The sequence below is a fragment of the Podarcis filfolensis genome (assembly GCF_964270895.1).
Source record: "Podarcis filfolensis genome assembly, chromosome: 6".
In the NCBI taxonomy this organism is placed as follows: Eukaryota; Metazoa; Chordata; class Lepidosauria; order Squamata; family Lacertidae; genus Podarcis; species Podarcis filfolensis.
Window position 1 is genome coordinate 50,914,124 of NC_139609.1, and position 11,496 is coordinate 50,925,619.

The 11,496-nt window shown below is 46.4% G+C and overlaps 1 protein-coding gene across 1 annotated transcript in view; it reads left to right on the forward strand.

The window, feature by feature from the left end:
• The window catches only part of HYI (hydroxypyruvate isomerase (putative)), a 148,329-nt gene that overhangs the window by 111,607 nt on the left and 25,226 nt on the right, over positions 1 to 11,496 (forward strand). The window lies entirely within an intron of this gene.

Consider the following 11,496-nt stretch of genomic DNA (forward strand, 5'->3'; position numbering starts at 1 on the left):
GCTGTGTTCTCTAGAGCAGCCTTTCCTGACCTTGAGTCACCACATGTTGGACTACAACTCCCATCATCCCTGACCACTCGCCCTGCTGGCTAGCAATAATGGGAGTTGTAGTTGAACAACATTTGAAGGCCCAGAGTTGGGAAAGGCTGCTATAGTGTGCTCTCAATTTATGTGGGGCAGTAGTGGGGTCCAGAAGACCTTGCCAGTGTCCTGTGAGTGTCTGTCTTGGAACACAGGCCAGAACTTACTGCAGCTGTGGTCCATCACAGATGTGAAGGAGTTCCTTGACAGACAAGGTGGCTGGATGGATTCAAGTTACAAGAAAGGACATTCCGACTAAACATCAGAAAGAACTTTCTAACTGTAAGAGCTGCTTGACAGTGGAATGGTCTTCCATGAGAGGTGGTGGACTCTCCCTCCTTGGAGCTTTTTAAGCAGAGGTTGGATGGCCATCTGTCATGGATGTTTTAATTGAGATTCCTGCATTGCAGGGGGTTGGGCTAGATGATCTCAGGGTCCCTTCCAACTCTAAGATTCTGTGATTCTATGATTCTGTGACTTTAGTGTGGAAGAGGTTCCCCGAAGGTAGTCTGAAAACTGCAGGCAAGCATGTGAGATGTCAAGATCTCAGGGGTGCATAGCACCTTTTCAGCCCCGTTCTGGATCTCTCCTGACTGTAGCAAGAGCACCACCTGCTGATCCACCGGGGCAACAGCACCCTAAGATTTCTGGGTGGCCTCCTAGTGCAACCATCATGACATTACTGAAGTTATTTATTGGCTACTGCCTCCAGTGCTACCATCATGGTAGCAGGCGAGAGAAAGCCTGCTAAAAATGCCATTACTTTCTTTCAAGATTAAATGACAGGAATTGCTGACATTTGCTGCTGTTACCCCAGCTTTTGATTGGCAGGGGCAACAGCAAGCACATCTTTAATGCAATGATATCCATTCAATTCTAGTTGTGCAATGAATAGTGTTCCAAAATGTCATTGTATATTCACATCAAAAGACTCATCTAGGCAGTTCAACAGGATCTGTCTGAACGTGCCAAATGCATGTCTGAAACTATTGCTGCCTGTGCATATATACAGGAACCTGCTCCCATGCATGGATTTCCACAGCTAGGTCAGGATAACTAAGTATGCATAGCATCAATTTTATTCTATTTTTTGGAAGATTTATTTGCAGGAGACTTGGATTTCTGCTGTAAGGAGTTCTAAATTCTGTAGCCATAAAATGCAAATTCCGAGGTCAAAATACTTCATAAAACTTCACACACATTTATTCATTTGTCCTACCTCAGTCTATTTGCAAAAACTGGTGTTTCACAGAATCTGAAATTTTATGACAGTGTATTGAAATAGTTCCCTGGGTGCTTCTCAAAAGAAAGAAAAAAGTAGATGACTTCAGAATGCAGTGCTATATCTGTGCATGACTAAGGATGAAGTGGGCTGTTGAGCTTGAGAAAAAACGTGTGAACACAGAGAGCCATATAATGCTCCTTCCTTGGTGGAAACACCATCTAGGTTCCACACCACCACTCCTGCTTTCCAGGTCATGACCAGACACTGCTAGTGCACTTTTAAACTTTTGTCCATAATCATGACCACTACTAGTCAATGGCTACTAGTCACAACGGTAATGTTACTAGCAGTAGTGGAGGCATCATTCCTCTGAATATCAGCTGCTGGTGATCATGGATGGTGAACCATGTTCTGCTTGTTCTAGGCTTCACATAGGCAGCTGGTAAGAACAGGATTCTGGGCCTCATAGGGCCTTTGGGCTGATCTAGCTGGGCTCGGATGTTCTAACCATTCAGATTACAAGTTTGGCTTTGGTTTCGAAATTGGAAACATTAATATTCCACCTTTCCTCCAAGGAGCTTAAGGTGACATACCTGGTTTTCCCAATCCCTGTTTTATCCTCATAACCACCCTGTGAGGTGGGTTAGACTGAGACAGTGATTGGTTGAAGGTCACCCAGTGAGCTTCATGGGCGTGCGTTCCTAAGTTCTACTCTGACCGCTATACCACACTACTGTTGCTACCAATTCTGTGCTGACAGATAGATTTTGTTCTGCGCAGCTGTGGTGATGCAGATATCCTGAGCCACTTGATGCATCACATATTTAGGTGTACACGAAAGATGGTTCAAGTGTACATCCCAAAATGTATATGATGAATGCAACAAACGCATGCATAAGCCCCCTGCTGCAGGGAACTGTAATGGGTTGCAGCTCCTTGTTGAGGGTGCACTTGGCAGCAGATGTGGACTTGCCGTTATGTAACCAAGGCAGAAGGGATGGATCTCTTCAGAAACTCCTCCTGCTCCTTATCTGAGTCAGTGCATCATATTCTAGTATATTAGGAATGTAGCTCTTTTGCATGGCTGCTAGTTGTGATGGAGAAAACACAGCTCTCATCCCTGAGCTTGCCCTCGCTGCCCAGGCTGGACTCTTCTGGGAGCCGCTCTCTGATTGGCCCCTAACTGCTCTGCCAGCATGTAGCTGCACTTGCCTATGCCAGGCTCAGCCCTTCTAATGAGCAATGTTTAGCTTCTGCCTCTCCCAGGGAAAACACTAATTATGCGTCTATAAATAAAATATGGGCTGCTGCTGCTGTAAGCCGCATGTGGCATGCACACCAGGCAACTCTACGGAGGCAAATGATTGCGCTGCTCCACCCAGACCACGTGCAATTCCAGGGGTCTAGGAAGGGGCTCACAAGGGACAGAGCCTATTGCTGAACAATTTGGAAGAGGGCAAATTTGGGAGTTTGGGAGATGTCAGTACAGCAGTATGATTAACACTAACCTGAGCCAATGGGAGCTTCCTCCACCCCTATAAATAGCAGGTGTGAACCCCCCAATCCAGATACTGGGGGGGCAAAGCACCCCTATTCCTCACACCTGATGTGAAATGAGCCCCCTGTGTCTGCAACTTTCTGTTTGGAAAGAAACCATCCAACTAATTGCTAATTGCATGAATCTTGCCCCAGTCCTTTCCTTTCCCCATCAGACTTGCTTTAGTCATTCCTTGTGGCATGGATTCAGTGGCTCTTAGCACTCGGCCAGCCATCAGTTGGGCAGGGCCCACGCAGGGGCTATGCCAAGGGGAATCCTCTGAGCAAAGATCCTTCTTGTCTCTTGCAACAGAAGGTTCAGGATTTGCTCTCCCACTCAACTCTGCCCCTCTCAGTCTTCCGTCAAGTCTTGCTCTGTTTCCATACTTTCCCCCATAATGCTGGCTGTGGGACTAATAGTGGATCTTTCCCATTTAAGGAAAATATTTGCCATCTTTTCTCTTGCTTTGTGATTCTTGTGCAGACTGATGCACAGCAATCTGGCATGTGGGTCTTTTCCCGACATGGGAAGAAAGTGATGAGGTGGGAAACACTTAATTTCTGCATCTAGGGGTGCAGCAGAGTCAATTTTAAAAATGTGATATCCTGTGTGGCCTTAAGCCCCATCCTTCAAGGCAGCTCATTCCATCCTACAATCCCCCCTCTGATGGTTACATCCCATCTTCCCATAGCTACAATGCACACACAGAAGATGTTGTGGAGTTTTATGTGTCCAGATGGATGACAAATGCAGTGAAGGGCACAAAGGCGACTCACAAGGTTAAGGAGCACGCTTCCCTCCCCAAGCCCTGTCTTGGTCGTGCTCATGCATCCCATTTGCTGACTAGCTGTCCTGCTTCTTCTCTTGCTCTCTCTGCCAGCTATCTGGCGCCCCCTGACCTGCCACCCACTACTCCCACCTGGCACTGCTGGGGTGCTTTGGCTGCTTTTTATCATTTTCCTGTTCCCCACCACAAGTGCTGGTAATTAGATCATAATTGTAATATTTGCATATTCATAACAGCTGAAATTAATCACATTTGCATAATAGTAATGAAAGGGGCTTCATTAATTACCGGCTTTTCCTCGAGTCTGTGCATATAAATGACTGCACAGAGTTCTCCATCATGGGTGCAGGATGACAGCGTTTGCATGTTCAGAAGGGTGAGCTGCAGGTTGGCACAATGATGAGGACCCTCAGTGTGTCACAGCATGGGGAGGAGGTGAGGAATGGCATATTTGTGGGGAAGCTACTGCTCTAATACTACTATAATAGTTGTGCAATCTTACATTGTACATACAGAAGTCAATCAGACAGGTGTTCCCAGCTGCACCTGTGGGCAGCAGGCTAGCTTGGGCAGCCCAGGGCAGCCCATGAGGCACACAGAGTTCTGTCCTCCAATCTCATGCTGCTCCTCAGCCCTCAGTATCTGTCGTCTGAGCTAGTTGCCTCTCTCTGCCTAATGGTAGGGGCTGACCCTCTTGTGTAAAACTATGCAAAATGGAAACAGACCATTGCCTTACTTAAAGTTTTTTAAGAACAAAAACATTTTTCCAAGTGACAGTCTAACATGTGCAATCCAGAGGTGTGCCAGCTATCTACCCTCTGCAGAACCTATTTGGGCTTCTGTATTGTGGGCTTTCTCAGACGCAGTGACTTCTTCAGAGGGACAGGCCAGATTGCTGTTGACCTGCAAGATGCTGCTCCTGTTGTGAGAGCACCACAATTTCCTCACAGTTAAAGCTGCTAGCTGTGTTTTTTGGACAACTAAGACCTCCAGGTATGGGGCAGTATATAAAACCAGCTAACAACAACAACAACAACAACTGTGTTTCTTGTGCCTCTGAAGGACCAGGTACGCAGCCTGGGAGTCATTTTGGACTCACAGCTATCCATGGAGGCGCAGGTCAATTCTGTGTCCAGGGCAGCTGTCTACCAGCTCCATCTGGTACACAGGCTGAGACCCTACCTGCCCGCGGACTGTCTTGCCGGAGTGGCACATGCTCTGGTTATCTTCTGCTTGGACTACTGCAATGCGCTCTATGTGGGGCTACCTTTGAAGGTGACCTGGAAACTACAACTAATCCAGAATACGGCAGCTAGACTGGTGACTGGGAGTGGCTGCCGAGACCACATAACACCAATCCTGAAAGACCTACATTGGCTCCCAGTACATTTCCGGGCACAATTCAAAGTGTTGGTGCTGACCTTTAAAGCCCTAAACGGCCTTGGCCCGGTATACCTAAAGGAGCGTCTTCACCCCCATCATTCTGCCCAGACACTGAGGTCCAGCACCGAGGGCCTTCTGGCAGTTCCCTCACTGCAAGAAGCGAAGTTACAGGGAACCAGGCAGAGGTCCTTCTCAGTAGTGGCAACCGCCCAGTGGAATACCCTCCCACCAGATGTCAAAGAAATAAACAACTATCTGACTTTTAGAAGACATCTGAAGGCAGCCCTGTTTAGGGAAGCTTTTAATGTTTAATGAATTATTGCATTTTAATATTTTGCTGGAAGCCGCCCAGAGTGGCTGGGGAAACCAAGCCAGATGGGTGGGGTATAAATAATAATAATAATAATAATAATAATAATAATAATAATAATAATAATTAGTCAGCAAGCAAGACAATTTTGTTTGGTGTTGCAAGTACCTACTGAAATGTGCCAGTGATATCTTTGCACAAGATACCACCAGAATTTTGTACTCCCTGCAACTTTCAAAAGCTCTCCCCGTCACTTCTTTAATAGCTGGTTGTTGTTTTTGTATGTGCCCTTCAGTGCTGATGCTATGGGAAATTGCTGTATATTTTGTCAAGACCGTTTGTCTGTCTAGCCTAGTATTACCTACCTTGGCAGTGGCTCTCCAACGCCTCAGGCAGAACACTTCCACGTCTGCTGCTACCGGATACTTTTAACTGTAGGGGCTGGGGCTGGAGCAGCAGAATCTACAGCCCTGATCCAAGACATCCCTCTGCATCCTGCCATTACATGAGTGAGATCCTCCTGCTGTTTATCTTGGCATCAGAAAAGCTACATTCAAGACCACTTCAGCAGCAAGCAGGTCCTCTTGGGCCATCACAACCTGTGTTTTGGTTTCTTCTGCAGCAGGAGTGGAGAGTTGTCAGAAATATTAGCAGTTTCTTGGCTCTGAAGAACCAAGGTGCATGCTTGAGAATAATCAGCTTGCTTCAGTCTAGCACCCCAGGGGGCAAACAGCATTTAAAAACCTAATTATAGGACCTTTTCTACACAATTGGGTTTTTCATGAGTTGTAACTCATCTGTAGTGATGCAGGATCCAAACATTTTCTCTTCCAGCACTTCTGATAAAGGGATATCACATTTTCTGAGCATTCAGAATGCATCATCTTGTACCTGGGAAAATGCAGTTCTTTCCTTGCATGGTACAATTGCCACTGCCAAGTACCACTTGTGGGCACCTAATGGATAACACCCGTGGCACAAATGGAAATGGGCAGCCCAGCTCCCTCCATCATAATTTAGTGATTTTGTTTTTGTAAAATTGTTGTTGTTATGCTACTGCTCTCACACTTGATTGACTTGTGTGTTAGTGTTGATGTGGAGCAAGCAACTACAGGGGTCAGTTTACAGAAAAAATGTGAGTAAGGGGCACTGTGTATACAAGGTTAGGGAGAGAGCGAATAGAGACTTTTCATGATACTAGAACCTGGGTCAATCTAATGAAAATGTTGGAAGATTCAGGGCAAATAAAAGGAAAGTACTTCTTCACACAGTTAAAACAATATAATTCTCTACTTTATCCTTGATGAATTTGTCTAACTCCCCTTTGAAAGCTGTCATGGTTGGTGCCCATTGCTATAATTCTCTACCATAAAATACGGTTAGACAAATTCATCAAGGATAAGGCTATCAGTGGCAAATGGGTGAGTGCTATTGTGTTCATTTCCTTTTAAGCTTTTTATAGGCACCTGGTTGTCTACCGGAATGCTGGTCTAAGATGGGCTTTTGGCCTCATCCAACAGGGTTCATCTTATGCCTCATTTAAGCCTTTTTTGAAAAAGAAGAAGTTAGCAAGGCTACTCACTCTACAAAAATGTAGTCATCTTAGGGACTTCATGTCAGCCAGCATATTTCATCTCCTACATTAGAGAATGGACTTAGCCTTATCTCTTGATCAATGCCAGATTTCCAGTGTGATGTGCTCTCTTTTTTTCTAGGGGGTTATGCCTATTTTTTTTATTTAAAAAAAAGTTTTCTCACATTGTTTGACCAGGACACAGGGAGGCAATGCATCTAGTGTGTCAACTAGACAGAGACAAATGGTCTCTAGCTCTAACAGGATGCTTGCAAGCCTTTGCCTCCTTCAGAAGAAGTTGGCTTCCAGTGGGCAAGCTAAGCTGTACTGAGAGGTAGAAGCAGAGTGCACTGGGATGCACTCTATGCACTAGTGGTACAGTGGTACCTCGGGTTAAGTACTTAATTCGTTCCAGAGGTCCGTACTTAACCTGAAACTGTTCTTAACCTGAAGCACCACTTTAGCTAATGGGGCCGCCTGCCGCTGCCGCGCCACCGGAGCACGATTTCTGTTCTCATCTTGAAGCAAAGTTCTTAACCTGAAGCACTATTTCTGGGTTAGCGGAGTCTGTAACCTGAAGCGTATGTAACCTGAAGCGTATGTAACCTGAGGTACCACTATATTAGCAAAGGTAGGTAGTTCTCAGGCCTGGTCCAGACTTTGCACTCTTCCTCCACCATTTTATGTTTCTGCAGCCTCGAAATCCCTGCCGTTGTTGGAATTCTCATCAGTATTTGATAGAAATCTGATTTCTAAGCATGATCGAATGACTTATAGAGAATCTGATGGCTGCTGTCACCTGCTGGTCTCTTTGTGGTGTGGAAACTGCCTGCTGGCAAAATGACTCCTCTGATCTATGGAAGTGAGGATCAAGAAACAGGTGGTTGAGGAAAGAAAGAAAGAAAGAAAGAAAGAAAGAAAGAAAGAAGCTGTGTGTCTGAGGAGAGACCAAAGGGTTGGTTCCTTGCATCACCTCTGGTTCTCAGTTAGGAAGGTGTTCCCATAGTTAGGGTTAGATAACAGCTCTTCAGAGACTCCTCCATTTTCATTTATAGGCTACACACCGCAGAGCCTTGCTAATGAGATGCTGGAGAAGGTGACATGACATACCCCTGCAGGTCACACAAACCCACTGAGGCAAACATTTCTTGCTGGTGTCGGCCTAGAAAGGCAACACAGTATGAACAAGGGTTTGCTATGGGCTTCCAAAACCTGTGAGAAGCCACCTGAGTGGCAAGTCCTGAGAACAGCCTAGATAGCTCAATTGGTTAGAGTGTAGTGCTGGTAATGCCAAGGTTGCAGGTTGGACTAGATGATCCTCAGGGTCCCTTCCAACTCTACAACTCTGTGATTTTATGAGGATGGGAATAGACTCCAGAAAGAAGCAGCAAGAGTCTCTCTTGTGCTACAGAGGAGCAGTGGCTGGTTCTGGGTAGAAAGGAGGAATGCCAGGGAGTTCAGAGCCCAATCTCCTTTTCCCATATGTGCTGGTATTGATAGCTGGTTGCCTTCACTCTGGGAACTAGTTGTGTCCCCCCAGGACAAAGCTAAAAGTGGTGCTACCCAGAGAGCATGTGGGAGCAGCCTGTGTGCTGGAGGCTGCTGGTGCAAACAGATGGTCTTCAGCCTGCATCCATGTTCCCACTGAGGCTCCCCGAGGGAAACCAGAGTCCTCTGTCTCTCCTCCCTCCCCCACACTTCCATAGCCCACAGAGGACCTTGATTCCTCTGCAGAAGGGCAATTAGATAAATATTTCAGTGATGCAGAACTCTCTGAAATTGTGCTGCCTGATCCATTGGTGGCTTGTGGGATGTATGCTTAAAAATAGAGAGCAGCAGGAAATGAACCACACCAAAAGGCATGAAAGGGAAGGCCCCTTCTGGAAGCTGCCGTGCTGGACAGGAGCAAATGGATTCCGGTCTCCTGGATCCTTTGTCTCTTGGGAAAAGCAAACTCCAAGGGATTCCTCAGATGGAAGCAAGGGTCTGGTTTCAGCAGCGCATACCCTGTCCATCTTTACCCTGTGGTCTCTGCAGTGAGAAACTGGCACTACAGTCCCTTAGTTGCCCATGTGAATTGAAAGCCCTTGGGCTACAGGTTCCTTCTTATCCCCCTGGGGTCATTACTAACTCCTTCTTATCCCTGCTCTGAGTAAATCAGCGTGAGAGGCAGATTATGGCAGCTAAAGACTCTAAATTAGATGCTAATTGCTCTGGTAGTGACTGCAAAGTCCTGATGCTGCAGATAAGGGAGTGCCCCTGCTTCTGTCATTCCAATGACAGTGCTGGCATGCTTTCTGAAGCAGCAGTCACACTGCAGAGGGTGGCTGGCTTTAACTGACCATGGAAGAAAGCAGTTGTGGGGGCCTTAGGTATTAAAAGCAGCTGCCCTGGATCTCAGCCAGAAAATCAGAGTTAGGGAACCCCAGTTTGTCTCTCCTTAGCAAAATGCTAGGCTTCTGGCAAGAAAACCAAGACACACGTGGGGCTAGCATTCAGTCCTTGCCAACTGCTGCTAAGTAAGGCCACATTTGTGGAAAGGAACAGCAACAAGTTGAGGCTGTAGGGCAAAACTAACCCAAAAGCTTTTAAAACCATCTGTTCTTCTCTTTTCCTAGGACCTGCTGTGACTTATAGAGTTCTTCCAGTTCTTGCTGATTATTTTGCCAGGTGTCTCGTGTTGACCCGACTGAAATCAAAATTGTGATGGTCTAACTCAGGGATGAGGAACCCATGGACTCTCAGCTGCCATCAGCCCCGGCCAGCATGGTCAATGGTCGATGATGGGAGTTGCAGTCCAACAATATCTGGAGGGGCACAGGGTATAGATCTAGGATCCAAGTCAGGAAGATGTTGATGGACTACAACTCTCACCATCTCTAACTATTGCCTATGCTGGCTGGGGCTGATGGGAGGTGGAATGCAAACAACATCCAGAGGATGCCATGTTGGTTGTTTCTGATCTAGCTTGCTACAGACAAAAGACCAGAGTAGTCAAAACAACACATGTTTCTCTTTGTTACCCTTTGCATCCAAATTGCAGAAAGTTGCCCGTAATTCCTAGCCATACTCAAACTGATTGCCAATGGCATGGACAGGATGACAGTGGAACTTGAAAAGCCAAAAGATTATTTCAAGATCTTAATGGCTCAGCCCTCTGCAAAGATACAGGAATAAGTAGGGATACCTAATATTGATATCCTAGTTACCAATTGTGCTGCAGCTCACTGGGGTTGGCTGGACACAAACTCATAAACATTAGATTTTAGTATGAGTGGTTCATATGCTGAGGCCAGGAAAACCCTAGGGATCCTGGATAAGAGCACTCAGTTGTATTTGTGCACTTCTAATTCAATTTTTGGACCTTCTCAAAACCTTGGTTTTTACAACGAAGTAAATTTAGCTACTAAGGCATACATTTTTACTAGTGTTAGATTTAAATGCCATTTGTGCCAAAGGAACTGTGATCTGTGCAGAACTAGTAAACCAGAATGTCTGGCATGTGGGGGAAGAGCAAATCAGGAAATTGCTTGTGGGCCCAGCATCAGAGGCTGGGCATCATTGGGACAGAATCCCAAGGGGTTTTGGAGTATATTTAGTGTTTATTCCTTCTGAATGGCTGGTATTATCCCCATTAGACTGCTGGATCTTTGAAGCTGTTGAGCTTAGGTAATGTGATGACCAGATCTCTCTCATTCCAGTACAGGGGAGCAGTGAGGCACCCCACAACTACTTGTGATGGTCACATTGGGATGAAGGAATAGCTGCTCCACAGAGGTTACTAATGTAATCCCCATGCCATCTGCTGAAAGCCAGGCCCAAACACATGGATAATCAACAGGGGCTGAAAAGTGATTAACGATCTCACATGCCTCCCGCCCCTTAGCGATTTCAATAAACACCTCCGCTTTTTGCTCTGTGCTGACATTGACAACGTCCACAGACTGATCAAGTGATTTCTAGTACTTGGTAATTACTGGTGTTTATTTCTGGAGCTGACTACAAGGAGAAGCTGTCAGTCTTTTGATGCTCCCATTTATTAGCAAGGCCTGGAGCGGGCAGATTTTCACGAGTCCTGAGCAATGGATGGAGCTGGAAGCTGAATCAGAACATCTCACGCAGTATTGTCTACAATGACTTCAGCAGTGGCTGTCCAGAGTTTCAGACAGGGGGCCTTCCTAGCCCTACTTGGACATCCCAGGATTGAACCCAGGACATTCTGCATGCAAGGAGGCCAGAAAGGCTCCAGGTCCCAGCAGTAGTGAAAGCATTTCGAGGAAGGTGATCTAGTCCCCAGTAGTGTCACCTGGGGAATGAGAGAAGCACCTGCTCCCCACTGACCCACTCTGCTTATCAACTGCCTCACTGTGTGTGGAGGCTGCCCTCTCCTGTTTAGCTCAGGGATTGCAGGCCACCTCGCCACAGAAATCTCATAGTTTGACAGAAGAGCAGCAGAATGGATCTGCTTCTTACAGGTAGTTGGGTGCAAGCCATCCTTTCCCAACCTTGTGCCCTCCCGATGTTTTGTACCATCTCTGGCCATTAGCCATGTTGGCTGGGGCTGATGGGAGTTCGAGTCTTTAAACACCAGATTGAGTGA